At 37.6% G+C, this 15,852-nt stretch overlaps 1 long non-coding RNA gene across 2 annotated transcripts in view; it reads right to left on the reverse strand.

Annotated features, from left to right (window-relative positions):
• LOC139829058 (uncharacterized) overlaps positions 1-15,852 on the reverse strand; it is a 147,126-nt gene that overhangs the window by 95,052 nt on the left and 36,222 nt on the right. For both annotated transcript variants that reach the window (XR_011741278.1, XR_011741277.1), the window contains exon 5: positions 5,129-5,256. This is a non-coding gene — a long non-coding RNA (uncharacterized lncRNA). The remainder of the gene's footprint in view (positions 1-5,128; positions 5,257-15,852) is intronic.

Here is a 15,852-nt window from a genome sequence, read left to right on the forward strand (position 1 = left end):
CCACCCACAACGAAGATCCAGTTCTCTAATAATACTGAAAGGGGACACCAGATTAACTGAAGCCATAAAAATGTTGTTCCAGTCAGGTGTTTGTAGATAAGTACAAATGTCATTTCCAATGTCATCTTAGATCCACCCAGCTCAGAAAATATGGGGGAGACATCTGCTGGCTTGTGGCCCTGATTCACTACATTGCATCTGTGGGTCCACCACCAGTCAACTCCAGTGAAACCATAACCTAGTCCTGACCTTGGCTCTCCTGTCTCAAACAAGAGAGATGGGCAAGGCGTTGCTGCCCTCTTGTCTCACCAGTGCAGACATCATCTCTTTGAAGTTGGGGGATGTCACTTCAAAATATAAACCAAACTTCGCAAAACTAAAAAAGACTTTAAAAAAAATATATAAAATCTGTATTACCAAAAGCCTTAGGAAATGTACAGAACTTATTTTTTGAGTAAACTATGATAATAAGCAAGTCCAGTTACATCTCACAATAAAGCTGCATGAGACAGAAGAACTGTTCCATAAACAAGGACAAGGGATAGGGTGAGAAAATCACTGAAAAATATTAAGTCCCATGAGCACCACGGGATGTGCAATTTTCATTGTGCTCTGAGACATACTTGTGTGGCCTTGTTGCTTCTATTGATCACCGTAGGTCTTTCCTAATAGAGTTACAAGACATTTTCAGTTGCAGACTTAGAAACCTGTGGGAAATGGGATCCAATCATCTGGCTGCTGTTTCTGTAAGGCCAGCTCTGTCTTGTTGCTACTGCTCTGTTGGGCTTTAAACACAATACAGCACGTCTACGGCTGAGGGGCAGGGAACAGAGATCGTGCTGGCACAGGTGAATTTCTATGAAGCAAGAACTGAATCTTTCTGGTCATTTACAAAGTTCAGTTAATTTTCTTGTTATTCTTTTGTTATGGAACTGCACTTCTGATTTCCAGCAGGGTTGTGAGTACAGGAAGAAAGTGGGAAGCATTAAGAGGTATTTTATTTTATACCGCACCAATAGGTACAGTAATGAACGAACAGAGCATTTTTAAATGTTATGCTGAAGTAGAAGGTCTTGAAAATACTCATAGGAATCTCACTGAAAACAAATGTTACTTTAAGCAAGAAACTAAAAGCACAGGGAATCTCATTAAGAATCTGTATTTTGGGTTCTTAATTGCATCAAAATAAACAAAAGATATTTGTGTTTTGCTATCAGAGTTGCACCAAAAGATAATAAAAGAAGGGTAAACTTGTACATTTGAAAAATTTCTACTGAAAACATTACATAAGCAAGTTACCTAGCTTAATCTATGACATCCAAACTAAATATTGAAATAAAATACAAACCACTTTTCTCATGTAATATTAGTAGTAGCAATCTATATCATTTAAGATGCTCATCAATTTAAAAAAAAATACTAGGTAAAATGCAGGGTAAAGCCCGACCCAACAAACTGGAAAATTTTTAGTTTATCTTGCCGTGACATGAAGATTATGAAGCGCAACACATCACAGAATCGGGCCCTTCGCTGTTCTCCAAGCCTTTTAGAAGAAGAACTCCTGCAGGTTCAGGGGAGTGTTAGCTCAGGACTCCAGCAAGAGAGCAGGGTAATTGGGGTGCACATGTGGGAGAAGGTAAAGGGACTGTTACATGCACTATTATATTTATCGACTTACTAAAATTAAATTAAAAAAAAAAAAAAGGCAGGATTTCTCTTCTTGATGAGAACATGTCATTGGCCACAAGGACAAACTACAGGTTCATCATTTGAAGAGCAGTCAAGAGGACTTATTCCCCCCACCAGATTTCTGCTCTCTCCCCTCCTGTGATGAACACACATCAGCGTGACAGCGCTGAGATGAGTGGAACCCTGAAACAGCTAAAACACTTCCATGTTTGATTTTGTAGTTGAGATTTCTTTACCATTAGTGTAAACATAAATATTTTATCATGGTCTGGAGGTTCTTCCCAGGAAACAACACAACACAATGCATGCAAATTACATGCCTATAAACTGAAAAGTGTGCTTGATTACATCACTGCGACTGAACGACTACCCTGACTTCAGTGAAGTTCGCCAAGATGCTAGGAAACAGAGTTTCTATTATATGCATTCCACTCCGCAAGGTGTAAGTCCCTTTAGACAGGGACTGTAGAAGCAAGGCAGAGGATGGGGGGGAAGTAACACTCCAAACTGAAAGGGAATGAAACTCAGCACAAAAGTACATACAAACATTCACCATCCTAAAGAGAATGATACAGTCCATGAAGAGCTGCCCTCATAACCTCAGGAAATACAAATCAATCTGTGTTTCATCATCTGAAACTTGAACTTCTAACTAGTAGCTTTATGCTCTTCCCCCTGCCTTCTTCAAAAACTCCTCCTTGAACTGATTTACACTATTTGCTTCTACTGCTGACTTCGGCAGTTTGTTCCAGACCGTATTTCAACTACCCTTTGTGCAAAACTGTTCTGCCTGAATATATCGGAGTCCCTAAATTCTGGTACACATATTGGAGTGGTTACAGAAGTAATTTTAGTGTGGTTGGCAGCTGGCCTAACTCCTGCTCTGATCTCTCCTCCCCTCCCTCAACCAAGCAGTTAACACTTTGCCATCAAAGTCAGGGCTGCTACAGAGAGCCTGCTCCAACCCAGTGCCCAGTGGGACACCGCTTGGACTTGTCACTTATTGGCAGGACAATGTGGCCAGATCAACCTTCCCAGCCCTTACAAGGGACCAAAGTAGTGAAGTGTAAAGGGTAAGCAGATAAAGAGACGCAGGACTCTACATCTTACTGTGTTAAACAATTTGATTCTATTCATAGGCCCTTCATCTGCTTTCCACAAACATTTTCACAGGTAACTCATTTTTGTTTTGTTTTTTAAAAAGATATTTTTAAGAAATAAACCTCTGCCACAATATTTTACATGATCATCTAGAAAACTTGACAGTCATCTAGGCAGCAACTGGAAGCAATACAGTATCATTCAGTGTTCACAGTGAATAATTAATATTGGGAGCTATACCTATAGCAAATATTTGGCAAACCATCCATAGGTCCAAAATACATTGATATAAATAATCTGTAAAATAAAGTTGAATACAGAGATCTGTGAAAACTGAATTTTATTGATCTTTTCCACTTAGAATGAAAAAGCGGACTCAATTTCTTGAAATCTCAATTGCAGCTGTAGTTTGGCGATTAAGTGACTGGAAGGGAACGGGAGAGTGAATAGCAGCCTCTGGATCTTGTATAAATTGCCAGTTGATCTCAAAAGACAAATACCGGATTTTAATTTTGATTTCTGAGGGTCTGCATTTTCTAAAAGATTATATTTGCTAGAGTTTTTTTTAATCCACTTTTGTGCATGAACTAAGGTTAGGAAAGAGGCAGACAATCTATCAAGTGTGCCATAACTTTTAAAGGAAGGTGACATTTTTTTCCCAGTCAGAACAACTTTCATCAGGAATATTTTTGGAAATTTAGAAAATCTCTTTGATGTCAGAAAAACTGTTTCTCACATTCTTTTGAAGCAGACAAAAGGTCAATGTTAATTGCAATATGTTGTAAATCATATAGATTACTTTCAAGAAAGTATTTAAGGGAGATATCTTATATGTGACATTCATTCTTCAGCCAGCCAGACATGGATGATGTTTAATTTATAAAGAATTAAAAGGATGGAAGTCTCTTGCAAAATACAGATTTTAATGAAATTCTTCTGTTTTGTTACTGTTTCACAGATATCATCCTTTCTTATTTATGGAGAAAAGTGTATTAATCATCAGATGCAGAGTTGCAAATTCAGCAGAAACATAAATTATCAGCCCTAAAACTCAAATTCTTTCAAAGGATCTGTAAAGCTAAAAGTTTTTAATAGCTCTGATAGAACAAATGGACAAGAAAAGATAATGCATCTTTTGAAACACAAACGTGCAAAGATGTTATGCTCAATTACTCTGACAAAAGATTTGGAAACCAACAATATCCCCTGTGGAATACCACTGCTAAACTAGAATGCTAAATCAAAAGCTCCAAGTTAAGCAAGGATAATATAGCATAAGCCACATTAAATGCATGTCATCCTTAAAGCTAGAACCCATTTGGATATTTATTAAATAACTGTTTCTACTTTCACAAAGGGGAAAAAAAAATACAACAAAGAGCTCAGATCAAGAGTGACTGTAATAAAAGTGCCCCTCTGTATCTCACACGGAGGAATGGTGGGACTCGATAGGCTGTGTCCCTGATTGCAAGTCCTCTTGTGACCAGTCAGAGAGTTAAAATGTTGTTTTACAGTCTCATCAAAGCTTCAGAGAGCAGTCTTCCAAAAAACTCTGAGGCAGGGAGGGGCCTATGTTTGAAAGGTTTTTAGAAGATGGAGAACTATAACTGTGGCTATCATGCCGGTGGCCATCAGAAGGCTACTGTGTACAAACAAAGACTTCTAGCAAGCTACTAGAAAAAGGTGCTGCAGGAACCTCAGCGATTCCATGTTGCAATGGTATTTTTCCAGCCTGATGAAGGAAAACAGGCTTGTTTTATTTTCAAGGAATGCTCTCTGCCAAGTTGCACAAGGAGCGGGGTTCGCATGCAAGCAAAAGCTTCCATCTGCCGGAGGAATCAGAGATGTATCCAGCCACCTACTGTGGGATCAAGGCACGGGAACTACTGGGGAGAGATGGTTTCCAGACAGCTGACATTATCAGCAGTGTTCAGCATTGCATCACACTAGATGTTTGGGAAGCCGCTGCATTTGGGACACATCTATCCCGACACTGATGTTGAGTAACCAGGAATGGAATGTGGGCTGTTTCTGAGGGACAAGGACGACGTTGCCAAAAAAGCACTAAGAATACGAGTCCAATTTAGGCCAGTCAGTTCTTATTATCTTCACTGAGACGGCAAGTCCATAATTTTGGCTGTACAGAAAAAAAGGATCATCTTTCTGAACTACAGGCCTAACATGCAGCTGGGGGAGGCTGGGGTCTGGAAGGGCCTCAGTACATCGTAGGTGGATATTAGAAATCTTGAGTTCCTGTGCTGGGATATAACTGGGAGCATTACAGACAAGTAAAAGAACTAGGAAAAAATAGGTTGATTGTGGTATCATTTTCATTTACCTGTTCTAGATATTTCCGCTGAATATCTGAGATCTGTGCTCTACATGAGAGAGGTGCCACAAGATCAGCTTTGCTTTGCTTCTTGTTCTCCAGACAGATATGCCAGTCAGTGGGGGGTCATTATTCATCTGGAAAAGGATGAATTTGTTGATTGATGTTAAAAGCTGATAGGGAAGTTGAAAGGACAACAAACAAGGAGAAATACAAAGCACACAACTGTGGTTTTAAAGCTAATGGGTTTTTCCCATCAGGTAATGCTGTATATGAAGTAATAACAGAGCTAACTAAAACATTAGTTGCTCCTTGATGACACTTTACATCTTTATGTAAACCTCTTATTGACACCAGCAGAATCTCATGTGAGGGAGAATAATGTCCTACATTGTACATTGGTATCTGGCGTATGTAATATGTTTATATAATCCAGTTCTCTCCACAGAATTAATTTGATCTGTCTGGTATGGAGCATGTAATACTGGTTACCCATGCTCCCTCTGTGCTTTTATTTCTGGAACATGCAACTTGTTCTGTTTTTTGGCATCTTGGCTGCCTATGGAATGGGGGTAAGACCAAAGACTTGATAATGGCAGCCTGCTGACAATCACTGTTGCCAAACCAGGGCTGTGTTCATGTGGAATGGAAAAAGCATGCAATCACCCTTCTATTTATGAACATCAAACTTCAAAGTGACAGGTAGCTGTTACAGAACTTTCACTTCTAAATTATTAATTAAAAGAGAAAGAAGGAAAGGAAGAAAGAAGGAAAGGAGGAAAGTAAGAGAAAAAAAAAAGGCTGAGAAATTAGCGACAGTTATTAAATTACTCCAATGAACAGTACTGATTGATAAATCCAGTCCTAAAAATCAGAATTAAAATTAACTGCACTTACTGCATCAATCAGTCACATTGCAGAGTTTGAAATATGGCATGAAAGATGAACAAATGCTATGAAAGACAGAGTCAAATTGTAATTATAATATAAAAATATTTGCAAGTTATATTTTATACAAGAGTAACACATCCTTCCGAGTTCAAAAACTTTGCATCACCCAGAGAGAGTAATTACTTACCTTAAAACTTTTTCCAAAAGTTCTAATGGAAGGGATATAGCTATCAATCAAAATCAAATTAAAAGGGTTTATGGCCAATGACTCAAAGCAATACAATTTTAGTTTTCTGAAGAGATTTATTTACATAGTGAGATTAAAAATATCTCAGATTTATGCACCCACTCTAGGACATGAATTTTGTAGGTTTTAAACCTTTCGTGGAATAACCTTTACCCTGGGTTTGAGATAAGTCTGTGTCAGCATTTATAAAGGAGGGTCTCTCTAGCTGTTAGATCCAGTATAATAAACTGCTTCCTCCTTCCTTGTTAAATTATAACTTTTATTCCTTTAAAATCCCTTTTCCTTTAACCCTGTATTTTATTTTGTTTTCCTCCTCCTCCATACTTCTATGTCCAGATCTAGAGCAATTCCCAGGAAACTTTACGAAGAGATTCCTCTAAGGAAAACAAGATTATTTCTCTGGAAACACACTGAGGACTGAAAGGCTTGTCTGGAGGAAAATCAGTGCTAGCACTGCCTGGGATTACACTGGAGACTTTAAAGACCCACAACTTTACTTCCTCTGCTAATGCAAAACTGGTGGATTTGTCCAAGAAAGAGCACTACACCATGGGACAAATTCACAATACTCACACACAGATGCATTAAACACATACACAAAAGCACATTTTCTTTGCTGGCTTCTGTCATTAGGCCTATCTTCCTAGATTTAATAACTGGAAACACCCAAATCACAGTCCTAAATAGCCATCTCATTTTCTGCCTGCTTTTCAATTAACTTCATTTTTTCCAGACCTTGACCCACAAACCTTGACAGTTTTCCCTTAAGGATACCCCTAGAAGCTTTATTTCTTTCCAGCCTTCAGTCTCACATTTGTTGTTCCTTTTTCTCCTTTTCATAAAGTTCATTACCCATAAGTTACAAAGAAACCAGATACAGCTAGATCAGAGTGATACAGAAACGATTCGTGTAATATTTCCACACATTTTAAAAATCCTACAGTTGTCCAAGACTGGTAAGCTCTTCAGCTGTGCTCAGTGCTCTTCTACAAGTAAAACAGACATCAGAAACACAGAAAGAATGCTTTATTCTTCCCAGTGCATCTTATGCACTACAGCAGGTTCCTTCTAAATCCTGAGAGGAGGAATTATTAGCAGGGCACTGAAGGGACATGCTCGGTTAGTTAACAAACAAGGCACATGTACTTCGGTAGGCAATGCCGTACACGGATACCTGCTTCCCATATCTCCATAATCGCAGTGACAAGGAGCAGGACTTCTTCTGCTTGCCATGAAGCTTTCTGGATCACTGGAGATTATTTTCAGAGTCTTGCTGTACAGATTCTGCCAATTTGTGTTCAGACTCCTTAAAAGACTGGAACGAGTAGCCGAACAAGCACTAGGCATAGGAGGTAAGTCAACACACACAGGTTGCACTGTACCTATGACAAAGCTATGAGTAATCAATAACTAAACTCCTTATAATTTCCTGTTGTGCAAAACAAGTGAATTGACTAACAACACCGCTACATAATGGTGGCCAAAGGAGAGCTGGACCTGTTAAAAACTTGTCAGAAGTTTACTCTTTGATGCTTTGTTTAATCTTGTTTGTCCTATTTTGTCATTTTTGAAACAAACTAAGTTCTTGTGAGGTACCAAAAAAAGAAATGTGTAACAAAGGTTCCCGACTCCAGCCTCAGGCACCATGCAGCTGTCCCAGGTGGGACATACCGTTTGGCCCATGTCCCATTCCCATTGACCCTTTTATCCAGGGCAATATCAGTGTTGGGGACAACCAGTAGCATCACTCTGCTCTCAGGTGCTGTTTTTCTCTGCCACCTCCTGTGTCACAGCCATGTGCTTATGCAGAACTAATGGGCTGTGCACAAATATTCCACATGCCACATGTGCTGTGTAAATCTGCTGCTCTTGTGTGAGTATAGCACAGCTATGCTTCACCCGCTCAGCACTTTGTATCCAAGGATGCACAACAAAAGGTTGGTGTTTCCAGAATGTACTGGATTCTGAAAGTGCTGACCAGCTGTCCTGCACACGCCCTACATTAACAGGCATTGCTGGGGGGACTGTGTATGAAATGACGGATCTAATGAATGCACAATAGGCTTCTTTGCAACAGGTGAGGGACGAGAGGGTGTGGCAATACCTTGAAATCAAAGAAGGTAAATGGCCCAGTAAGCAATAAAGGTTGGCCCTTACAGTCCAAATAATTAAATTCACAATACTGCAAATCTACTACTGCAGAATATAATATCATCATGACCGCGTCTATCCTAACCCACTGATGACCTCAGGGAATTTTCAAGAATATTACTTCTATTTTCTTTCCTTTCATCCCTAATGTATACAGGCAGACTTAGCTATGACTGCAACAAGAGAAGCCATTATGTCTCAAGATAAAAAAGAAAGGACCACTCCCATTACCCGAATGCCAAATTTCATATATTCAGTTTACCAGCATCTCACACTAGCCTTTCAGCTAAGCTACTAAATGAGATGGGCTCAGATCTCTAAAATTACTGGGACAGAAGCAACATTTTTGTCAACTGCAATATGAAACCAGAGTATGAAAAACATAGTTGACATGTTAAAATACAAAAAACTGCCATTATATTTAAGGTGTTTCTAAAAAAGAATATTACATTTATTATTGTGAATAAATTCACAGATTCACCATGTATCAGACATTAGGCTTTATTTTTCTGTATAAAATAAATATAGCTGGAGTATGAGATTATGACTTCACTATTATTTTGTAAAACTATTTAATTTAAACAGAGATGCCTATTCACCTGATACTATAAAACTGAAAACAGAACCACGAAATTATTGTACAACACAAACATTTTGTACATGAAGACAACATAGGTAGACTTTCTTGTGAAACTGCTGGGTTTTATCACTGTTTAATGATTTGTTGCACTATTTACAGGATAAACAATAAATCTAACATGATTCATCATATTAGCCAATAAATCATGAGACAAATCATTAGGCAGAGTGATAAAATCAAGTGTTTTAGAAATAAGTTAATCTATGATGCCAATGCCTAATCTAAACAGTTGTTTAAAAACCCTATTTACTAATCATTTTTACATAAAGAAAGACTGATGATTACATAGATTAAATGTGTACTTATTCCTATAAGGAGTAGATATCCACATATTCTCTCCTGGTCTCCTTAGAAAGAAACAAAATTTTAAAACAAAATAATCCACTGTGAAAAAAGTAACATCATTTTGATTGTGTTTGTATATTTACAAAGGGCTGTCTGCACCACTTTTGAGTCTGCCTTAGATTTTGGCGAAGAAATAGTTAATTAAAAGCATGCTGCAAGGCTGTTGGACAGATATTATCTTTAGCTATGAATTCCATAATATCCTAATTAGCAATTTCATTAAGATGTGATGGCTGGTTCTAATGCTTCTTCATTCTGAATATAACCCTGTAGTCTTTCTCATTTGTGACAACTGTGTTTATAGCTTCTCTACCCATAGAGCTTCATGGCACTTTGAATTATGCTCAAGAGTATATGGGCATCACGTCACATTTATGTGCCTGATATCATACATGACTAGCTGCGCTCCAGCCAGGGTCCTTAATGTACATTCTACAGATGGACTACCCTCTGAATGCTTAGCCAGATATTAAGTTAAATCTTTTTGGAGTCAAGCTTGTTTCACATCAGTTATACAAACATATTGGTTCCTTTAAAAGGACAAATGCACTGAGAGTAAGACAGGGAATACAGGTCAGAAATCTAGGAAAATCATTTTAAATTTTAGTTTCGCCTTTGCATTTGAAAATCTCTTCTTTGGGAATTACTGTTATCTGCAGAAGGTTTGTTTTCATTTACTTTATCCCAAAGAGAAGTAGCTGAGCAATATTTATCAAGAAGTAGATAAGCAGCATAGCTGGCTTAACCGTGAAAGAAACATAAACAGCGAGGCAACCTCCTTCCCTCTCGCTTTCTGTTTTGTATTAAAATGCAACAAACCTGACAAGATAGTGACAAACCAACATGATATTTTCTAGTGCAGGATTTTTCCTCAAAAAGGAAAAAAAACCCCAAACATTAACATTTGTATGCCACTGCCTGTCTATCTATTTATCACATTGGGACTATGTCATACACACTGTACCTTCTCGATAAGGCTAATCTTGAGAGTAAGGTATTTTCCTCTAACCAAAAGAATATGTTTGAGTAACAAAAGCATCTGCAATTAGGGCTGTGGCCAACTGTTCACTTGTCACACAGAATCGGGTGAACAAACCCCTCCAGCTCACAAAGTCCATTGGGGAAGGGAAAGGGAGAGGCAAACCTGGCGCTGGGAGGGGAGCTGTGCCAGGGAGGCTGAAGGGAGCAGAGGGGATATTGTTTGGTTTGCTGCTTTCTTGCTTTTTATCTCAATCCATACAGTATGTTTTGTAAAAGATGTCTGAGAGACGACTGGAGAAGTGACAGCAATTTGATGTTTTATGCAGTATAGGTGGGGATCATTTGTTTGTATCTTTGGTTTATAATGTGCAGACATCCCATACATATAAAATGTAATAACCAGGAGCACACCAGAATCATACGCCTGCAGTCCCTTGTTATTCTTTTAGAACCTGCTTATCTTTCGTTTCACTTTTTCCTGATGACACTTAAGGTCAGATTTTTAAAGGCACTTAGATGCCTCATTTTATTGGAATCAATGGGAGCTAGGTGCTTAAACATCTTTGAAGAACTAGCCCTTTAATGTTTATTAACAATGCCTCAGATGAGGGTACATCCCAGAAAACATAATAATTGCCTTCCTTTATTAACTGTGGTGTGTCGAGATAAGATAGAATCAAACCCTCAGACTCATCTCCTCTCAATGATTTCCTAAATGAGATCAGTTCCCACTTACATCCTGAATGACCAAGGGTGACTAAATCAGAGCAATGAAGTACATTTACGTCCTTGAAACTCAAATCATCTTGCAGACACTTCTCCCAGGGTTGCTGATTCGCATATTATCGAGCCTCAAAATGTTTGGTGTTTTTCTTCAACACTCAGCTATAATAATTTTAAGTAAAAAAGAATATGTCCTTTTTCTGTATAAGTAAAAATGAAGCTTTTTTTTTTCCTTTGGGAGCTTAAAGTCTCGCATACTAACTATGGAACTACAGATAAAACAGGATTATTTCCTCATATTTTTGTCCTCATGGTTTTAGTCTTGTGGATTCACATATACCTTGTTCATCAATGCATGGCACAAAGCATGGGCCCTCCAAGTCAGTCACGAGGAACAGAATACATCTAGCATATTTGGACAGAAAAATTCAAAAAGCCAAGAAAAAGACAATTCTAATAGAGGCCTTTGGGTGACTGGTAGGGAAAGGTAAGGAAGAGTAAGGGAGGAAGAGTTTTCCTGACAGACCTTCAGATTGATGAGAAACTGTGAGGTTTTCTATCCTCTCCTCAGACATCTTCTCATTCTATTTCTGTTATCCCTAAGCAAGGAAGAGGCCAGAAGGAACCAAAATAAACCACGAGGAGCAAGTTACCAAACTACTCCATTCTGACCAGATAGTTTCATATCAGGTTCAGCAATGAGGGCCTGACCCAGAGTGTGTCTGTATGTTCCTTCTCCTTCCTCCCAACACAGCTGGTGTCCTATAGAGGAACTCTCACATATCACAATAACTGTCTTCCTTTACCTTGATTTTTTAGTCCACCCATAGCGATGGACCAACAGACCATGACTCTGGGCAGTGAGCATTAGATACTGACACAGTGAGATGTATTTAAAGCGTTACCAGCTGTCAGAACAGTGACGGGTTTGAGTTTGAACTTAGTGCAAGAAGACTCTCTCAGCCTTTCACACCACTTACCTGTAACCTCCAACACAACACAGTTTTTAGGGGTTTTTTTATGTTTGTGTTTAGCTTAACTTTCTTTCCTCTTTGTAAATCTTCACCTGATTTCCTGGAAGTCTCACTCCGCACCTGAGATACATGAAACATGGAGATTATTTTTTTTATCAGACCAGAGCTGCTAAGGAGAAGATTGGATTCATGTTCCATTTCTGCAGCAGCAGGTGACTCCTGGTCACACCACCTCTCCAGAGTAGCTGCTCCTGAAGCCTGCTAAATCAATTTTAACACTCTTCTGTTTAATAACAGGATAAACCACAGCCCTTGCGTGGATTTAATTAGAGCCATGCAATCTACATAAAGCACACAGAACAGTACTCACACTGAAAGAAATCCACTCATTATCTCAATAAATTCAAGACTGACTGGACAGGCACTTCTTAAAAATTAAATTTTTGAGGTATTAAAATCAGTGAAATTACCCCAACAGTTTTTCACAGATAAAATTACAGTATTCCTACTACCTGCCGTATCAAAAATGTCTGTTGAAGTCAACAGAACTCTTTGTCTGTTTATATGCAGGACCAGGGTTATTTCATACATTAGCACTGATATGTTTTTTTTCCTGCCACTATTCTACCCACATGTTTTCAAAGTGATAATCAGGTCATGTGGCAACTTCAAGGCTATAATATTGAGTAGCACTGAAACTGTGTTCATATAAGTGTTTGTATATCTAGATTTTAGGGTCAGGGATTAAGAGATTCTCATCTAAAACATCCAAAATTATTTCTGAAGTAGTACTGCAAAAACATTTTGCAGTGAATTACTTTTTAAAATATATTTTAAACAGAAACACATCACCATATTTTCTGTGGGCTTGAAAGCTTATGTTAAGTTTCCAAATAAGTCAATTCTATAAAGATAACATCTTTTTTTTTTTTTTTTAAGAAAAAGAAGTGTTGCAAGCTAATACTGTACATAACAAATAAGACTTAATTAAAATTTAAATTGAAATCTGTATTGGCTAATCCGTCTTGAACAGGAAATATTTAAAGGCAAGGTTTTCAAAAGCTCTCTGGTCAAATGTTTAGGTACTTAGTACATATAATTAGGGTAAAAATGCCAAAGTCTTCTGTTCAGCAAAGTATAAGCAGAATTTACTAAAGTGCTTCATGTCCATCTGTTCCTACTGTGACATTTACAGATTAATTTCTACACAAGCTTAGCACCCAAAATGCCGAAGTCCTCTGGGAATCTGGATGCATTTTGACAAGCAGTATCCGAGCACAGGTAGAATCTCTGCTCTTCCAAAACCTAGTTCCAGCTGCAGATGATGAACTCTGCTAAAAATCTGCCCTGTAACCATTAGCATTATGTCGCCATGTTTCTCTTCCTTCACACACTTGTTCTGAGGCATGCTGCAGTGCACATAATCCTTGCATTATTATAAAAATCGTATGTTTTTGTTTAATTCGCACACAATTAATTTTCTGATTACCTTGTTATATATCTGACAACTATTCTACGTACAGAGATGCTCAGATCACTTAGGCCACACATGAAAGTCAGCTTCAGATGAAGACTGAAGGAAAATCATCCCGAGAGATCAGTACACAGTCAGATTTGCTGACCCATTAGCCTGATCATTACTGATGGAGGTAAATAGCAGTAAGAATATTAACAATGAGACCTGAGGCAGTCATAAAGCCCTACCTAAGGTGATTTGAGTTATCATCCTATACTTTTAACCCACTATAAAGATTCAATAAAAGCCCAAGTCAGAAAAGTGAATACATATCATATTTAAATCTAATTAAAGGTTATTTTTGTACAGATCTCTAGTACTTTTCAGTAGGGATAATTTTGTCTTCCAGTCATGATCTCTCTGCATATATTCAACACTACATACTACTGAAAGCACTCAGCTGACTTCCTAAATAGTCTCTAAGAGATAATGACTCTTTTTATAGTGTTTTGATTCATATTTTATAATAAGGTAACTTTTAAATTTCCCCCAACACAATACTTTTTCTGTGTTTTTCTAAGAAGAAAAAATGTGTATGGTCTTAAAAAAAAAAAAAGTCTTTTCATAAACCAACATTTATATTTTCTATTGAGAAAATGCTACCGCAATAAAGTGGTTTATGTAAATATATTTAAAAAAAAAAAAAAGCTGTCAAAACCTGCATGAGTTGTTTAAGCACTAGGAATGAGTACCAACAACAATGAAGATGTGCTGCCTTCATTTTTGGCCATGTGCCACAACTCTAAAGAGGAGTCCATCTAGAACATGTTGTGTATTACCCTGTTGAGCAAGATATTGTTTGTTTTGGTTGTTTTTTTTCCTCTAAAATAAAACATTTTTTGACAAGCAACTCATCTATAGCCACTTCACACAGCTTTTCTTTCATTTGCATTCTCATTAGAAAAATGTGATTTTATAAAATGGAACGGGGAAATGCTCACCACAGAGTGAAAACAGGGAACCCCGCATCCGAGGTGATAATCCAAACCGAGCTGACAGCAGATAGAAAGAAAGATCCATGATTGGCAATTTAAGAAACATTAAGTGAAATATGAGCAGCAACATCACATCACAAATCATTGAAACAAAGGGACTCAACCTTTTTCAGGTTAACTTAATAGGGGCTGGACAAAACAAGAATGGACACTTTCTTTATAGGAAAAATAAAGGGAATGCTTCTGAACACTTTAATCACTTTGGGAATTTTAGAGGGGGGAAATAAAGTGTTAGCTATGATTTTATTGAAGAAAGAATACATTGTGGCTCAGCCCAGTGCTTTGATTTTATTGTTAGAAATTCTCCAGGTTTACACTTGCATGATGCCAAGTTTTAAACACAGGTACTGGAGTCAATTTTCCAATGAGCCACAAATGCAGAAGCCATTAACAGACTATGTTCTTTGTGTGCATGCTGATATTTTATTTATTTACTGAACCTCATTTTGTAAAACATTCCTCAGTCACTAAAAAGCACATAAACAGGCTATGCAGACAGTTGTTCCAGCTGACATTGTAGGCTTGAATGAAGTTTCTGAAGTAAGAAAGTGGGTACATTATTTCTATTAGCTGCTGATGTAAGCTTTTTGATTGTTAATATTTTGCAATTTGGGAAAAATGAAAATAGAATATATCAGATAATATGGTGACTGTAACAACCTAGTTCAGATTAGACTTAGATTCTGTTGTACTTAAGAATAGTTTTTACACAACTTCAATGATAAGGAAAACGAATGCATTCCAGAAGCGTTTAAAGGAATCACTGAAGACACAGCACCAAATAATCACAAAAATGTGCACTGTTTCTCCAGTTTGCTTTTTAGAAAATCACATTCTAACTCAATGTCCTTCTTATACCTTGTATTTGTCTACCTGAAAGGTGAACCCTAATTAATGAAAATGTGCAGGTGCGGTAAACAAGCTCAGTTTTTCTGGATGAGTTTACTTCCTTTACTGGGTCAGTTTCGGAGTTCATTATAAATCACCAGTCTCTGTCTAGAATTGCAGACACTTCTGTATAAATACTGATAAAATATAAATAGACACTTTTTCTAAAATATGAGCTAGAAAAATAATAAGCACCGTCCATAATTTTTATAACCGGTGCCCAGGCTTTATAAACCAAGGCCCTAAATCCTTCTTATATACCTTGCTGTTTTAAGATTTCAGGAACATCCTACGTTTCATAAACTCAAGAATGACATTTTAATTTTTTTCATAATGGCAAATATGCAAAAAGAAAAAAAATTAACTCTCTTAGACACAATCC

Source organism: Patagioenas fasciata, chromosome 13, assembly GCF_037038585.1.
Source record: "Patagioenas fasciata isolate bPatFas1 chromosome 13, bPatFas1.hap1, whole genome shotgun sequence".
Classification (NCBI taxonomy): domain Eukaryota; kingdom Metazoa; phylum Chordata; class Aves; order Columbiformes; family Columbidae; genus Patagioenas; species Patagioenas fasciata.